This window comes from Ciconia boyciana, chromosome 3, assembly GCF_034638445.1.
Source record: "Ciconia boyciana chromosome 3, ASM3463844v1, whole genome shotgun sequence".
Lineage (NCBI taxonomy): Eukaryota > Metazoa > Chordata > Aves > Ciconiiformes > Ciconiidae > Ciconia > Ciconia boyciana.
This window is the reverse complement of record NC_132936.1, coordinates 88,137,039-88,153,995: the sequence shown is the minus strand read 5'-3', so window position 1 is coordinate 88,153,995 and position 16,957 is coordinate 88,137,039.

The following is a 16,957-nucleotide window of genomic DNA, read 5'->3' as shown; positions in this document are numbered from 1 at the left end:
TATTTCTTGTCTCTTTCTGCTACTAAATATCTGATAGAAAAACTCATTCAAATGGAAGAGAAATATCTTCAAAAATAACTTATTAACCCCTAGCAGCTTCAGCAAGCATTAGTGCAAGCAGGGATTTATTGCACACTTTCAGCTTTTAATAAACAGTGGCTGGCTCTGAATTTGTTCACAGCAGAATATAAATGATTGCCTTGACAGCTATTGTCCCCTTTCTGGTTTGTCACAGAGACACTATTTACCCCTTCAGTATAAACCCTGAGCCACAGCAAAGAACTTATTTGCTTCTCTGTTCCAGGATTCAAAAGTGTATATGACCGAGTGGACTGCTCATACACTAAAAGACTTGTACTGCTTTCTCATGAATAACTTGGCTTGAATTACTAACTTGAAAAGAAAAGAAAGAAAGAAAAAAACAAACAGGAAAGATTTGTTTGAATGAGAGTCTGGGAGGAGGCTGCCTGCTTATCACCATTTAGAGTCAGTGTTACACATGTAAATCTACATTTTGGTCTTTAGAAGGATTAAACAGCTGATTGATTGGATTATCAGCCAGGTTTATAGTTACTTCTTGTACACAGTGTTCATGCCAATACTTACGGTATCTTTTTGAAAACTACACTCTGCATTCTTAAAAAATGAATGACAAAATTAGTACTCGTGGATACTGTAAAGAAAAAGAACAGTTGAGGCAAGTGTATTGCAAGCTTTCTTTAAAGTTGCACTAACAATTTCTCATGTCTTAGGTCTTCAGGGACTTGGGGTAGTTAGCTTGGTGCCTTTGTCCTTTTAAAACTCATGTTTTCTGAAACCTACACGTAAGGAGGCAAATCAAAAAGAATTGTGGCATTGTTTTTTGCAGTGAGAATGCTTGTCCCCTGGAGTCTGAACTGAGACAAACTTATTTTCTGTAGGTCATTGAACAGGGGGAACCCAGTGGCCTCCTGGTAAAAACCTCCATATCTCATGATTAATCCTCTTAGCCGTTCTGTCTGAGTTTATCTCCTGATAGCAGCCAGAACAGAAACCAGCTGGAAATAAGAATAATACTAATAGCTACAGAAGCATAGGTCTTCTTGCTACAGGTAGGAAAAGCTACTATGGAAAAAGGGTTGGTTAATCACTAGCTTTTTCCATTAATACTTGCAAGTAAAATCAAACTCTTGGAGTCCTGCTTAAGATGGGCTTAATGCAAGAGGCGACAGAAAGAACAGAATGCCATGCCTAGCGGTACGTAGGGTGACACAGGTATCCAGGGTTCGGAACACCATCAGGTAGTAATGTAAAGCTACGCATGTACCTTGAGTTACACTGATAATTCTCTTTAAGTGTGTTAGCTAAACAAGTAACGGAATAATAGTCTTCCGTGGCAAGCTGCCATCCATATCTGCCTTTCCTGTATTATATAATTAAATGAAAACTTACAATAAATATTTCCATTTTGGGTAGCTGCCCATGAGTTGGAAAAGGTTTTGTAAAAGGAGGATTTTAGTTAATTAACCTTCTGTACTCATGACTCTTGAATAATAAAATTTATGAGTAATGGAATACCCAAAATAATTATTCTAATGATTGTTTCTTTCAACAGATGTATTAAATATGTGGCAATTAAGGGAAAATTTTAAATAGATCATTATATTAAAATTAATCTGTAATCTTGGGGTGAAGTTGTTATTAATCTGTCACTACATGAGTATGAGGGCACAAATTTGTCCTTTAATTTAATAATGAGAATGAAATTCACTGGAAAGCTTTCCAAAGGAGTTTTAGATTGATTTGGGGCTGTCTGTGCCTGGGTAGCCAAAAGAGAATGACATGGGATATGAATGTTCATGCCACACAGGGGACACAAAAGTGCAGCTACCATAGCTGTTAAAGTCTATTTGGTATTCAAAGAAATGAAGTATATAGAACCCTAAATCTCTCCATTTAATTGAGGTAATACTATTCTCTGAAATGGACTTGGGTAAGACTAGAAAAGATGGCCCACAGTGACTCCTGATGCTGTAAGGGAATGGGAGTTTTTCTTACTTTGTGGAGTCATTTTATGAACCCTCAGCCTCACTGAGCAGAGAAATAATTAAAGCATATAGCTAATCCACTAATCCAAGCTGAGGTTTCACACTGGAAAATCTAGTGTCATGTCAAAATCCACTGGATTCCTTCTTAAAACTGTGGTGTAATCTGTTTTCACAAAGAGACATAGATTTGTTGTGGAATGGTAATGAAATGGCAGGAAAGAATAACGTAAGGTTGCAGTTAAATAAGGAGTGTTACACAATGAAATGGCAGGAAAGAATAACGTAAGGTTGCAGTTAAATAAGGAGTGTTACACAATGAAATGGCAGGAAAGAATAACGTAAGGTTGCAGTTAAATAAGGAGTGTTACACAATGTGCTACCTAGGAAGAGGCTATGTAGCTTCCTCATCTTTCTCCACTGATTCCATTACAGGTGCTTGCATTGTGCACGTTATTCACTAAGTATTCCTCCATAGTGTCTCAGATGAGTCTCAATAGCATAACTGTATCTCCAGAGCTTAAAGTTGCTGTAAGCCAGTGTTTCAAGCAGAGTTATTTTATTACCCCATGTGATAATATGCAAGCTACATAGCTGGTTCACAGAAAGACTGGTGAGCTAGAAATCCACACATGAACGTATTTATTAAGTGATTACTAAGAAAATTGAGCCATAAATGATTTTAAATATTTGAGCACCTGGAATACACACTATATATAATATAATCTACCTTGTATTTGTTGTTTACTTTTTGAGGAACTGTAGCATTCACTTACAGATTAGAACCAGAAATACAGAGCCAAGCAGGTGTGCACTTAGTGCTTTTGTGCTAAAAGCTCACCTGGCAATAGTCTGAGCCTTCTTAGTGAAGCTAGAAGCTGTAGGGTAGCTGCTGAGAAAGATCTGTCATGTCTGCAATTCTCCAGTGCCAAAAGCTAGTGGTATTACCACAAGGAAATCCTACTATGTCCCATGGCAGTTTAGCTTCTAGAAACAGCCATAACAAGGGGCTGTGCCTAAGGTAGAAAATCCCAGTATGACAGGTTTGTTTTTATTTCCCATTCACTATTATTTTGCTGTCTTTCACTGTAAAAGATTGTGCACTTTAGATATGTAAGTAATTTAATACCCTTACTCAGTAAAGAGACAAAATGTCATTGCTGTATCTGCAGGATGTATTCTGCAAGAAGAAATAAATGCTACTGTAGCATTCATTACACTAAGGGGTAGCAAAAATAGAGTATATCTACTAGGTTATTTTGAAAGACCATTTAAAAATTAATTTAGTATTCCAGCTAAAAGACTCATGCAGTGAAACTCTACTCCTTCCTTTGGGAGACTTATACTGCCTAAGATGTCTGAACATTAGAAATCTGTTTCTGAAATGAACACAAAAATTCTTTGTCTTATTTAATCCTTTTACTCCTAGACACATTCTTCTTTGTACCACACTTTCATTGCATGTTTATCATAGTTTTTATAAATAGTCATTATGCTTGCTTTTAATTATTCATTTAATGTAAACATTCTTAGTTGTTTTAGTATTTCCTCATATCTAGATTTCAGATTAGTAATCATTTCAGCTGTGCATTGCTGAATTCCTTCTGTTAAAACAAATGTCACGATCTTTGCTATTCCCAACCTCCTCTCATTTTTCTATCTGCAGTTGCAAAAGATCCATAATAACAGAAGACAAGGGCCTTCTTATTGAGATTGGTTTCAGTATGAAATCGGAATGGTTTCAGTATGAAATCTGTGTCTCTCATATTCTTGCCTGCTTGTGTCTAATTTGCTGTCTGCTTTGTCTGAGGACTCTTGCTGCTTTACGTGTTTAACTCTTGCTGCATGGTTTTTTCCTTCCCTTTGAGTGTTAGGGTCTCAAATTATTTTCCTTGTACTTGTGCTTGTAAGTATTTCCCTCCTGTATCGTATTTTAAGAGTCCATATGAAGTAGTAGTCTGTGGCTCAGGAAATGTGGATTCTGTTTCTAGTGCTACCACTGGCCTGCTGTGTGATCTGAGACCTGTGATCCTATTTTCCACAGGAGTATGGACCACCTTTCTTCTGGAGTCATAGATGAAGCCCTCTGAGGAAGTTATAGTGGTAGGACACAAAAAGGAAAACAAAGAGAGAAAAGAATCAGAGTTCTAATAGAAAATCCAAGAGGCAAAACCGGAAAAAATCAGACCTTCTCTTTCAAGAGGTTAAAAGAGAAAAATTTAAGAGGTCACAAACTCATATTTTTCATGTAGATTACTTTTAAAGACTGTCCAGTCCCAAATTTCTTGAAATAGTGGTATACATCAGAATATTGCTTTAAGCCAGGAATGCGGAAGCATTATTGATCCTAAATATAATATCTGGTCTGCAAGAGACTCTATAACATAGGTTTCCTATAAGGTCACTTTTTCACTTCATATGTGTGCACAGCGTAAACGGCTGTGACCTTTATGCTGCAGCCGATCTCCGACTGGCGGGGAGAGCCGGAGGGGCAGGCGCATGGCGGGCAGGCGAGCGTCACAGAGGTGCTGCGGTGCGCCTGTGCCCAGCTGGCCCTAGTACTGAGGCACACAGTGGGTTATTTACGTCTCCTTTCGCCGCTGCTTAGGGGCAGATTGCCAGAGGCAGGCAATGCTCTTTGACATAAAGTTTTTCATTAGAGGTGTGAAATGTTTGACATGACTGTAAGAGCTGATTTGAACTAATGAAACATTTTTGATCTTTCTAGCTTTTCTGTTCAGTTACTTTTCTAGTATTTAGTTGCTTTCATGAGCAAAGAAAAGATGATTCCTTTAGCTAATCACATGTCTATTGATTATTTTCTCCAGCTTTATAGTAAGACTGTGCATACTACTGAATAGAGTACACCTTTTATTTTGTACGTGGTTCAAACCATGTACAAAATCATTTCCTGGTTTTGTACAGGAAACCGTGTACTGAACCGTTTCCATGGTTCAGACCTTTTTACAGAAATATAGTTATTACTTTCTTTATTAGCTAATATTCTACTAGTGTAATTATAGGTTGCATGTTATCTGTTTACCAAATAAAAAAGACACCTGGCAGAATATTTCTATTTTCAGTGGAAATTTTGAACCTGATAATTTGTTTTTAGCTCTTCAGTTTTGTAAAGTGATGATGTAAAAGTGAAAACTGACCACTTTTGCAGGAAACACAATGGGAGACTGATTTCAGTTGTCAGATTAAAGAGCTTCTAGAAAGGTCTTGTGTCTTAGTGCTGTTTTGTCAGCTTCAAGCCATAGGAAGGGCAGGCTTGGTTCCTCCTCAGTCAGGCAAGGTGCTGGGCACCTTCCATTCCCCCTCGTGTTAGGGGCTAAAAGAGTCTATGCGTCAGGATGCTTTTTGTGGTCATGTAGTTTGTTGGTAACTGTGTTATTTCAGAAGTACAAATCTATATTATTAGGAATATTTCAACCAGCTTCATACTAATAGAAAATTACATATTTTATGATTAATTCTATATAGATGTTTAAATACATGTAAAATTGTAATTTAAATGTAGGTATCTGAGTAGAATAGATTAGAATTCTAAAGCTGAAGACGGAGTACAGACAACAGTAGGTAGCAAAAGCAGAAAATACGGAGTTTATTTTTCCTTCCTCCAGAGCAATTATCAAATGCCTACTGTAACCGCTTGGAGGCTGTTTCAGAATACAAGCACCCTGAGTATTACCAAGTTACAGCAGTATTACCCTAACACGCCCTCGCTTATGGTAGGTAGAAGAGTCCAGTGTAGAAACGGTCACACCCACTTCATATCACTGAGAAACATCCCAGCATGAATCCTTCTTTTTTTGATTATCATTGTTTCTATTTTCCTTCCTTAACCTACCCTCTTGGAAGTCCGAAAACAAATGGATGCTGATATAATCTGATGCAGAAGCAGGCATAACCACTGAGAATAAAACTTATTGTCTCTCTAAGCTGTGGGAAGCTAGGGAGCATATTTGCATTCTCTGGGTAAAGCGCTACGATGAGCAGCCTCACAAACTGCATACCGAGGCCTGGTTGTTCACATAAACAAGATGGAAACTAGGTAAATGAGTACTCCTTTTGTGGTACATTTCTCTCTGAATCCTTTAGCAAATAGTTACTAATTGAACTCTCAACGGGGAAATTAAGGTAGCAATCTTAATTGTTTGTTTGCTTTGGCATAGAGCTCAAAGAAGAAAAGTCAGTTTAGAGCAAGTGATTCTCTTAAGTATGTTCTTGTGCCTGTTGCTTTGAGTGTTTAAGTTACCAGTTAATTTACACAGGTCAAAGCTTGTTCTTAGTGAGTTCTGTGTCCTCTGGGAGGGTCTTGGCATCCCACTGCTTATAAGTTCATGTCAGGACACCTAGCCTCTCATCTGGCTGGGTTTTGCTTTGGATTTTCTTTCTTGCTGAGCAATAACTGATTTAAAATTTGCTTTTGGTCACATACAGGTTTATCATTGCTAAAGAACAGCATTTTCAATCTGAATTAATCACAGTGAAGTATCAAACAAATATGAATGCTTTACAACACATCTCTGAAACAGTGAGTTATTATTTCTGCAGTACAGATAAGGGCTTAAAGCAGAGACAGAAAATTGCTAATTTTTGCCTGTGCTTGTGCAACTTGAGAAACTTTAGAGCACCTCCTGCTCCTCTGTCTATAGTTGTAAGTGTTCAGAAGTTTTGAAAATAAGGTCCTTTGTGTTCCGAGTTGAGCAATGTTATACAGAAAGTTTGGGATAAAACATAGCTTTATGGCTATGTTAGTCACAAGACTGTCCTTTCTTAAGATGTAAGACTGAAAGGATCTCAGGTTAACTGTTTCCAACTGTATTTACGGTTACAGCCTCCAGCCTCTATTTTTCTTTGCATAAGAAAATTTGGGATTTGCTATATTTTGATAACTTAATTTTATATTATTTGGTGTGATTGTTTTTAAACTTGGTTTGTCTTCTAGAAATTTTAGTTTCCTAAATTGCAAGTTTATGAACCCAATTATAAAACCTGTATTTGGGGTTTTCAGAATTTCAGCTCAGACATCTGTTTTGTACAGTCATTCCATGAGTTAGTAGAAGTCAAATGCTCCAGTTCTGGCTGCTTACAGATCACCAGAGACAACCATGGTATTTGGACCCCTGGGTTGCATATATTCCTTCCAAGCTAGTCAGGATTTTCAGATTCTCCCTTTTTTTTATTTCTGGTAAAGAAAATGATACAGAGTAAAACAAGAGTGTTAAAATTCTCAAGCTGTTAGTGAGTTTTAGTCTAAATCTCTCCTAAACCATACATTTAGGAATATTTTGGCACTTTTCTTGCTTTTGATTCTGTGTTAACCACCCAATACTATCAGGAATCTGGACCACTGTGTGCATTTCTTATTTCCCTGTTTTATTGTCTTTTTGAAGTGAATTCATTGGAAAAGCTTCATTTATCCATCCCAAACGCAGAATTCTGAGATGTTCATCTTGGGAGCTAGTTGGGAAAACCTGATAGAATAAAACATTTGTCTATCATAATAAGAATCTGGGCTCTATTCCAACTCTACTAGAACTGACCTTGTCCAACTCCCCTGCCCCAAATACTCATTATCTCCTAAATGAAGGGGCTTGTCTACCATTTCAAATGAAGTCAGGAGATTTTGCTCAGTGATGAAAACAGAACCTATTTAACATTAAACATTGGAAGTGATGACAGAGGGCAAACAAACACATACTTCAATCAAGTAGTAAGGAGTAAGAAGGATGCTTCGCTATATGTCAATACAAAAAAAGCAGAAATCACAAGATGCATGTAAAAATTCTCTTTGCCTCTTTTCTCTTATCCTTGGGAATGTATGTTAACATTGGTCCTGATTCATTAGGCACTTAAGCACATCTTCAAAACATTCTCTAAAAGTAAGCAGATTCTGAAGTACTTCACCAAACCCTGGCTGTAAATTTGGTAAATCCTTTTTCAGCTTTGGCTGGTTTTTTAGTGCCACTTTTGAACACAGGAATCTTTTTGTCCAAGCCAGGGTGATTTCTGAAATGATAGATGGAGTTTCATTGTGCGACAGTCAGAATCCCATTAGGATGTAGCAATGCATCAGGTTCTTACAAATGTGTTTTCAATAACAGATCTGAAAGAACAAAGGTGGTAGAGCGTCAGCGTCATCCTTTTAAAGACAAACTAAACTGATGTATGAAGGAGTTACAGTTCTCTGTTCTACAGAATAAGGTAGAAACAGGCAGAATAGCCTTTTTAATCATCAATGCTCTTGGCAAGAAACCAGTAGTGTGTTATTTTCCTTTATAATAAAACTGATTTACTGGAAGAATTTTAAAGTTAAATTTCCAAGTGGAAATAGCAAATTTCTGCCTTACGATGCCATCTTCTATCATAGGCAGAATAACTGCATTGGGATGCTCATTTGTATCTTAAACTTTTAAGAACAGTTAGGCAATAAAACAAAAGCCCAAGGAAAACTGCTGAACTACCCCATTCCAGAATACATATACATTCATTAAAAGTGAGTTCGGCTAAAAGAAATCTGTTCTGGTACAATGGAAAGATATGGTCTTTACTTTCTCAGTAATTCTGTACAAATGGCTAGGTGAGGATCATGACATCTTATTTGTGTGGCATTCGTTCTATCTTACAATAACACACAAATGCTGTTTATGGTGCAAAGAGTTAAGATTATATAATGTAACTAATTGATCATGGGTATTCACCAGTGTTGTGTTTTATCTTTGATCAAGCATCATGTGTGATCATAGATGACATCTCTTGATGTGACTCTGAGAGGATCTATGAGTTCAAAGGGAACAAACAACTCTCAGCTTTCCCATATGCTCTAGTGGCAAAAAGACCTAACAGAACACAGAGGTAGAGAAAATAAAAGGAGGGAAGTGATCTTATTTCTGTATATGGCTTTGCTGATAGAAAACTTCATCTGGTTGTCATTTCCAAATTTTAGTATGGATTTTTTAAAAACTGTAGTGAATACAGAAATAAGTCTGATGTGCTCTTAGGATCATAGAAAGTGCTTCACAGTGGGCAATTTGGAGCTTTGTTTATCAAAAGAAAGATTGAAATTTGTCTAAGTTACTCTGGGCAAGAACTTGTGCAGAGATAAAATAACAGGTGCAAAGGAGGTGGCCCAAAGCCATGTCAGAGCAAATAGCTAGAAGTTAGAGTGTAAGCAGGACATAAACGTACATTTCAGCTAGGGAGAATGATTTTAATAGTGGAATAATAATAATATAATAATAATAATAATAATAATAATAATAATAATAATAATAATAATATTCTTTTTGATCTTATGATATATATAACCACAAAAGGAAATAATAAGCTAAGGAGGAAGAAAGCACATTTACAAACTTATACCCAGTTTATACTACTTAACTTATGTGTATGTATATTTCTATTTATGCTTACCAGCTTGGCTGTTTTTTCTTGTTAGCCAAATATGAGCTCTTCAAAGTCCAGTGGCTGGATAGGAATAGTAAAATGAAGGGTATTCTCTTTCAGATAGTGTCAATGTCTGTTTCTTCTACTCTGCTCCTCATTGTCTTTTTGACTACTTCATTTAGCAAAGAAATTGTTGCCTTGGCCTCCTTTCTGCAGGATGCTAGACTCCTTCTTTCCATTAACTTTATAGAGGGCTGAGGTTATAAAATATCTTGCAATATCCATCCCTAATTAATCATTTTGAAAACCATCATAAAAAAGGTTACGGTGTCGTAATATCACATGTCTACATGAAGAATATCATTAAATATTGAACTACCAGGTCATAAAAAGTATAACGCGGAAACAAATTATGTGGAATGCAGGAAACCATGAACTGAATAATGGAGTTGCCTTTAGTATAGTGGCTGTGAAGTGTTCTACATCAGGCTAGGGAATTGTCTTAATACTTTCTGTCTTAATTAGATGTTTCTGGTATATTGATTGTACAGTGTTTTCATGGGATCATAGAAGTGTTTGTATATAATTTTAGATCTGGAATTTATTTTAGTACAGCATATCCTAGAACCAGAAGAATGTTTAAAATACAGTAAAAAAAATGAGGGGTTACTTATCCAGTGACACTCTATTTGGTCTGGGGCGCAGATATTTTCATTTTTAATGCACACCATCTTGGAGTTATTAAAAAATATGGTATGCAGTGAAGGTTTTTCAATGCCCTAACTGGTGCCCAACAAGGAAATGATTTGCTACACCTTCAATAACATTACATTGAAAGCCCTTATTAAAGAGAAAAATTTGAAATAGGAGTTAGTCCAAACTAGACCACTGGGACTGTGTTCATTATGGCTGCCAAATGACAGACTAATCCTGCTTACTTTGGGTGGGTTATAAAAACCTTTTTTGGGAGGGGTAGAGAAAAAAGATGTGAGAAAATTATGGATCTTTAACTATGATGGAGAGACTTTTGTCTTTATGTGATTAGCTAATGGAATGTCAGAGAAAACTCAATCTACAAGAATCATTTAAGTCAAAGTTAAAAAGATATCATACTGAAGGATATTCCCACTCAGGAAAGCTGTAGGAAAGCATCTGTAAAGGTGGAAACATTCACTATTGCACCAAAGTTTTCCTTGACTCCAGGTAATTTACTGGCATTTTGACATTTATGGTGATTCTGCTTTATAAATAAGACTGGTTCTCGGTACTTTTAATGTATTTTCTCCTTCCAGTTGCTTTCCTCTGTTTTAAATAATTGATTAAACAACCTTTGTCATTGTTCTTGCACACATTGATTGGTGTCTAGTTAGAAAAAACCCCAATATTTTAGGTTAGTGTAACTGAAATGTAATGGATGTTACTGAGATGCAGCAGGAGTATTTTGAAATCTTCTAGCTTTTGTATGAGTTAAACAATGTAATAGGGAGTAAGCTCTTTGATTATACATTCCTGAATGTTCTGTTTTTAATGAAGTTAATCCTGATTTTACTTTAGAGTGTAAAAGGAGGCAGGGTCCATTTACTTTCAGCTCACTGTTCGAATTGTGTAATTTGTAAAATTCTTGGCAACAGATGTGCAACAGTATTTAGTATCACAGAATCACGGAATCACAGAATCGTATAGGTTGGAAAAGACCTTTAAGATCATCCAGTCCAACTGTAAACCTAACACTACCAAGTCCACCACTACACCATGTCCCTAAGCACCTCATCCAAACGTCTTTTAAATACCTCCAGGGATGGTGACTCAACCACTTCCCTGGGCAGCCTGTTCCAATGCTTGATAACCCTTTCAGTGAAGTAAAATTTCCTAATATCCAGTCTAAACCTCCCCTGGCGCAACTTGAGGCCATTTCCTCTTGTCCTATTGCTTGTTACTTGGGAGAAGAAAGCAACACTCACCTCGCTTCAACCTCCTTTCAGGTAGTTGTAGAGAGCGAGAAGGTCTCCCCTCAGCCTCCTTTTCTCCAGGCTAAACAACCCAGTTCTCTCAGCCACTCCTCATAAGTCTTGTGCTTTAGACCCTTCACCAGCTTCGTTGCCCTTCTTTGGGCACGTGTATACTAAGTATACTAAGCATAACTACTCTACTAAGTAACTGCTAGCACTGTTAAAATGTATCTTATCTTTGAACTATATAAAACTGAGCTATAGTTAATTTGCCGTACAGAATGATCTCAGACTTCTTACTGTGTGACTGAGACATACATTTCAAGTATATCTTGTTTATAAATATGTTGTGATAATGTGCCACCTACTTGCAAATGAGGATTACTGCTTACACTGGAGGTATGATAGTCACTGCAGCCTGAAGAAATTATAGAATATAGGCTTTTAAAAAATGGCTTGATATTTTGTCACAAAAGCGATTTGGGATGTTTGTCGACTGAGGAGGAAAGGGACACAAGGGTAAAATTACAAAAGGTTTATTTCATGATCAGGAGATGCCCCCTGCCACCACCACAGGGGAAGGAAGGTATCCATAGGGATTTTCTAAGAGTTTATATACAGCTTGAAATAAAATGCTAAGCATAAATATCCAATAGTAGACAGACACGCTTTAGTCCTCTCCAGTCACATGCAGTTCCTTTGAAGTATTCTTAGGCATCCTGTGTTGTGCTGACTGTGCAGTCTGGTTGTTAACACATGACCTTCTGAAGTCCAGATGTTGCCCTTCATTTACCAAACATGAGTAATTGTTTATTCATCTTCTCCTTAGGGCACCCTGCTTATGTCCCTTCTCAGGTTTGTTAGGTGGCAGTCTAGGCTCAGCAGTTAACCCTTTTGTCACATACATTATCTGAAAATGTCCATAATGTTTCAGATAAGTAGTTTTTTATGGACTTGTAGAGATCTGTAAACTAATTCTGAATGGTCAGGGGAAGTATTTAAGAAAAATAAGTCTGTATATACCATATAGTACTATACAGCACAGGTGGGAAATTTCTAAAAATATTTTACACTTTTCATGGGTGGATAAAATGTACCATTTTACAAACAGCAAGAAAGAGGGAAATCCACTTCTTTAAGGCATTACTCACTAGAAAAAGGAAGTGGCTTGCAGAAAGACCTCACAGAGCACATTATTCTGCTACCAGAAGGCACTTAATAGTAATTTGGTCCAGCTGTGTGGTGTAGTATTCACAGCCTCTAAACTGCCTGTATGCACAGAGATGTCCGTCTGCACCGGTCAGACCAAAAAATCTCAGGTGCACAGATCTGCTTTATCTCAGTGAGAGTTTCACAGACAAGTTTGAAGGTTTTATTCACTAAGTTTCATTATTTCAGAAACAAACTAATGGCACTGCCATGCCACTAGAAGATGAGGAGGGAGCTTTTGTAGGTTGCAATTGGATTTTTTCATCCCATCTCAGCAATTTATATTACTTGAAAGTTTCTGTTGCTGCTGTAATAGAACTTACCAAAACAGATGTGGAAATACAGATCTATTGACATTCTTTCTAACTGCAAAATATTAAGCTAATCCTGCAATATTGCTTTATAAGAAAACCATGCAACAAATATCATTCTGTCTTAGTCTGGATAGGCTGACTCATGTGACCTGGGTATATGAAGGGCACAACTATATTGAACAACTAGAAACAGTGTGATTATCAAGAGCAAAGAACAGTTGTACTGCTCTAACTAACATCAGAACATAGTCATAGCAAATAATTAAATACACTTTTTTCTTGGATATGCTTACATGGGAATGCTTTTTTAAAAAAATCTATTTTTAGGAGGTTCTTCCTTGAAAGTATTTTCAAAAAGTAACAAGAGGTAAATATCATGCTGTGCTGGTTTTGGCAGGGATAGAGTTAATTTTCTTTATAGTAGCTAGTATGGGGCTGTGTTTTGGATTTGTGCTGAAAACAGTGTTGATAACACAGGGATGTTTTCGTTACTGCTGAGCAGTGCTTACACAGAGTCAAGGCCTTTTCTGCTTCTCGCCCCACCCCACCAGCGAGGAGGCTGGGGGTGCACAAGAAGTTGGGAGGGGACACAGCTGGGACAGCTGACCCCAACTGACCAAAGGGACATTCCACACCATATGACGTCATGTTCAGTATATAAAGCTGGGGAAGAAGAAGGAAGGGAGGGATGTTCAGAGTGATGGCGTTTGTCTTCCCAAATAACCGTTACGTGTGCTGGAGCCCTGCTTTCCTGGAGATGGCTGAACACCTGCCTGCCCATGGGAAGCAGTGAACGAATTCCTTGCTTTGGTTTGCTTGCGTGCATGGCTTTTGCTTTCCCTATTAAACTGTCTTTATCTCAACACACAAGTGTTCTCACTTTTACCCTTCCGATTGTCTCCCCCATCCCACCGGTGAGGAGTGAGCGAGCGGCTGTGTGGAGCTTAGCTGCCAGCTGTGGTTAAACCACAACACACGCTTTCCATTTGTTAGTCTTTCAGTCATCATCTTAGATCTCCTGAAATTTCTGGACAATTTATACCAAATTTAACAGTGGTAGTTTCTTTTTATGAGACTTCATTTTGTTAGCATTTTATTGGAATAGGTGGCTGGGTAGTGGAAGCCAGTAAGTGCATTTAAGGTCATTTAAGGCATTTAAGGAAGAACTACAGCACGAGTTGCTCACCTGGGCTTTATAACAAAGCCTCTACATGGGGAGAGATTTATGAATTTCCTGCTACAAGGAAAGTTTCAGCTGGATCTCACACCTTTCTAAACACCAGAGAATGCAACTGTGAAAGAGAAATACATCAGAACTCTGCAATTGTAGGTTCAACTACTCAGGTAACTACTTACCCTTAAATATAACCTTACATTTCCTTTGTGATATACTGTCATTCTTCTCATTCTGTTTGGATTGGATAAAGTACGGTGAAAAGGAAAGCGGCTTCATTATTTTCAGTAGAACAAGTGGGAAAGTTAAGTGCCCAGAATGAGTTTGGCCAGCATTTACATTGCACTCATTAGTAAAGTGGCTAAGATACACAGCTTTAAAAAAAATTGGTCATAATATGGCACGGGACTTTCACAGAACTCAAGGTTTCATATGAAAATGGAGGACAAAAACTAACATTTGGAGTAAGCTAAATATTTTTGCTGATAAGCTAGTGATTTCTTTTCCTGTTCCCTTGTGTTGTCCATCAATAGAATACAATAGTTCTATTTTATTAAACTTTTCTCTTTCAATCCCCTCAGACTTTCTGTAATGCTTTATTCTGGGATATCTAATATATGCCATCCTTTCTATTGTGGTACCACAAATCATATCAAATAATATATTCTGATCTCTCAACATTTTTGAGTCATTTTGATTAGCATATTTATCTTTTCTCCTTGAAAATACTTTATGAAAGTACTTTCTCACCTCACAACAATTGTAATAACTCATTTATTATGTTGTGTATTATCATAGACTGTATTTCTAGTATGATAATTCGCAATAGTGACTACAAATGGGCTCCAAATGCTGGATTCTTTTGCCTAACTAGATTGAAACTTCCATTAGGAAGATTCAGAGAGTATTTTGGGGCCCATTGTTTTACAGACTCAAAATCTAGAATAAGATCAGAATGCTCTGGTTCTGGACAATAGTTTGGTCCCTCTAGAAGGTGAGAGAGGCAAGGCTCAAAACCTTCAAAAGACACAGGGGTTGGGGTTCTTTTGATTCTTCAGTGAATCCAGCTTGAAATTTTGGCAGGTAATTGATGGCTACCGGGCTTTGCTGTTGGCAAATAGATTCCACTGTTTGGTATATAACAAACCGCATTTTGTGCCTCATTATATTTTGATTGTTTCTTTTCTACTGTCTTTTTTTGAGATTGCCTTGCTTTATTTAGCTGTTCTTTAAAAAAATCTTAGTATAAATCTGGTACTGATATCAACACGGCTCACGCAGACTTTTCTTTTTATCTCTGTCATATTTTTTACTCCTTTTTGATGATTAACTTGCTCTCTTGTGATTAGATGATGCTGGCTTTATTGTGTAAAAAAAATATTCAAGTTTTCAATAGCTTTTTTGGTTTGCATTGGAATAAAAACTGCACTGAGTAGTCATTTATTCGAAAACAAGTCTGATGCATGTACATCTGGTAATATTTATTTTGCCCTGGAATAAGTGATTATGTAAAATATTTAGTGTGGATTTTAGTTGTGTGTGTCTGTGTCTGTGAGAGGGAGAAAAACTCATATTAAAGTTTCACCTCTCTTTATTTCAGGCACATTCCTTCATCTCATAGCTTTCTGAATCACACAGGTGAAGGAGTCGAATCGATATTGTAGGTATCCCATATGAATGTTAGGAATACAAAGCTAAAAAATATGATCATGACCTGTAGCATATCTCTGTGACAATGCTACTCTCTCTGCCCTGCTCCTTTCCTCTCCCTGGCTCTCTCTCTAGGTTTCCTCCAGCAATATTTTGTTTATTCATTAAATGAATATGCCTACAAATAACCGTGTACCCAGAGGCGAGAAGGAAGGCAGGTAGGCTTCTCTTCTTCCAGCTGTGGAACTGTGTTCAGCTTCAATGAACTTGCTATTCAAGCCCTGTGGGGGCACTTTTTGCAAAACCAGACCAGTACTGAGAACAGTGCTTTTTTTCTGCTGGTATCTGAGCAATTCCAAAAAATATGTATTGTACAGAATCTAAAGGATATTTATTTTTTTGATCACTACTGCATGAAGTATAGTTCAGAGTTTGAAGCATATGGCACACTGAAACCTTATTTCCTCAGAATCATGTTCACAGGCATGCTGGTCCCTTCTTTTATCATGACCTGGGCAATATTAGAGTCATTTCTCACTACAAATGCGTGAGCAGCATTTATATTTGTTATTTAGCTTTTCCAGCTGTAAGTACTAGAAACTAGGCCTGGGAGGGCATGAAGCAATGGCAGGGATAACTGGGGAACACTGTGGATGATGGATGGACTTAGCCACAGTCATTTCTGTTTGCCAAACTTGTTTCCTTTTAGAATTTGGTACTCGTTTCACTAACCATTTTCATCTCTTCCCTGCTTTTGCTTCCTAACTAATTTCTTCTTTGCTATCTTTTAATCAGCTTTCCCCATGCTACTTTTAGATTTCCTCTTGAAGTTTTATTCTTAGAGAATATGTTTGTGTGTGGCAGATAGAGAGTCCCTATGCTGTGTAATAGCTTACTTCCCTTCTCAGTAACCAGACGGAGAGAGTCGTGTTTCAACCCACTCTCTGACCGCCAGCAGCTAATATTATGGTACCAACAAATCTAACAGATGCAGTTGGTAGTACAGACAGCGACCTGTTGGACAAAGAAATATAAGTGTAGCATGGTGCAATGATGTCTTTTATTACGTGTAGAGAATCTGTCTTGGTTGTGATGTCTCTGGTGGAACCTGAGGATGAGTTGCACCGAACATAGCTTTTCCAGGTGAAAGAGCTGTAAGGACAACTGTGTGGAAAGGCATCTGAATGTTTCTGAGATGAAGCTGACATTTTTCCACTCTGGTCAGTTTGAATCTACTAATTG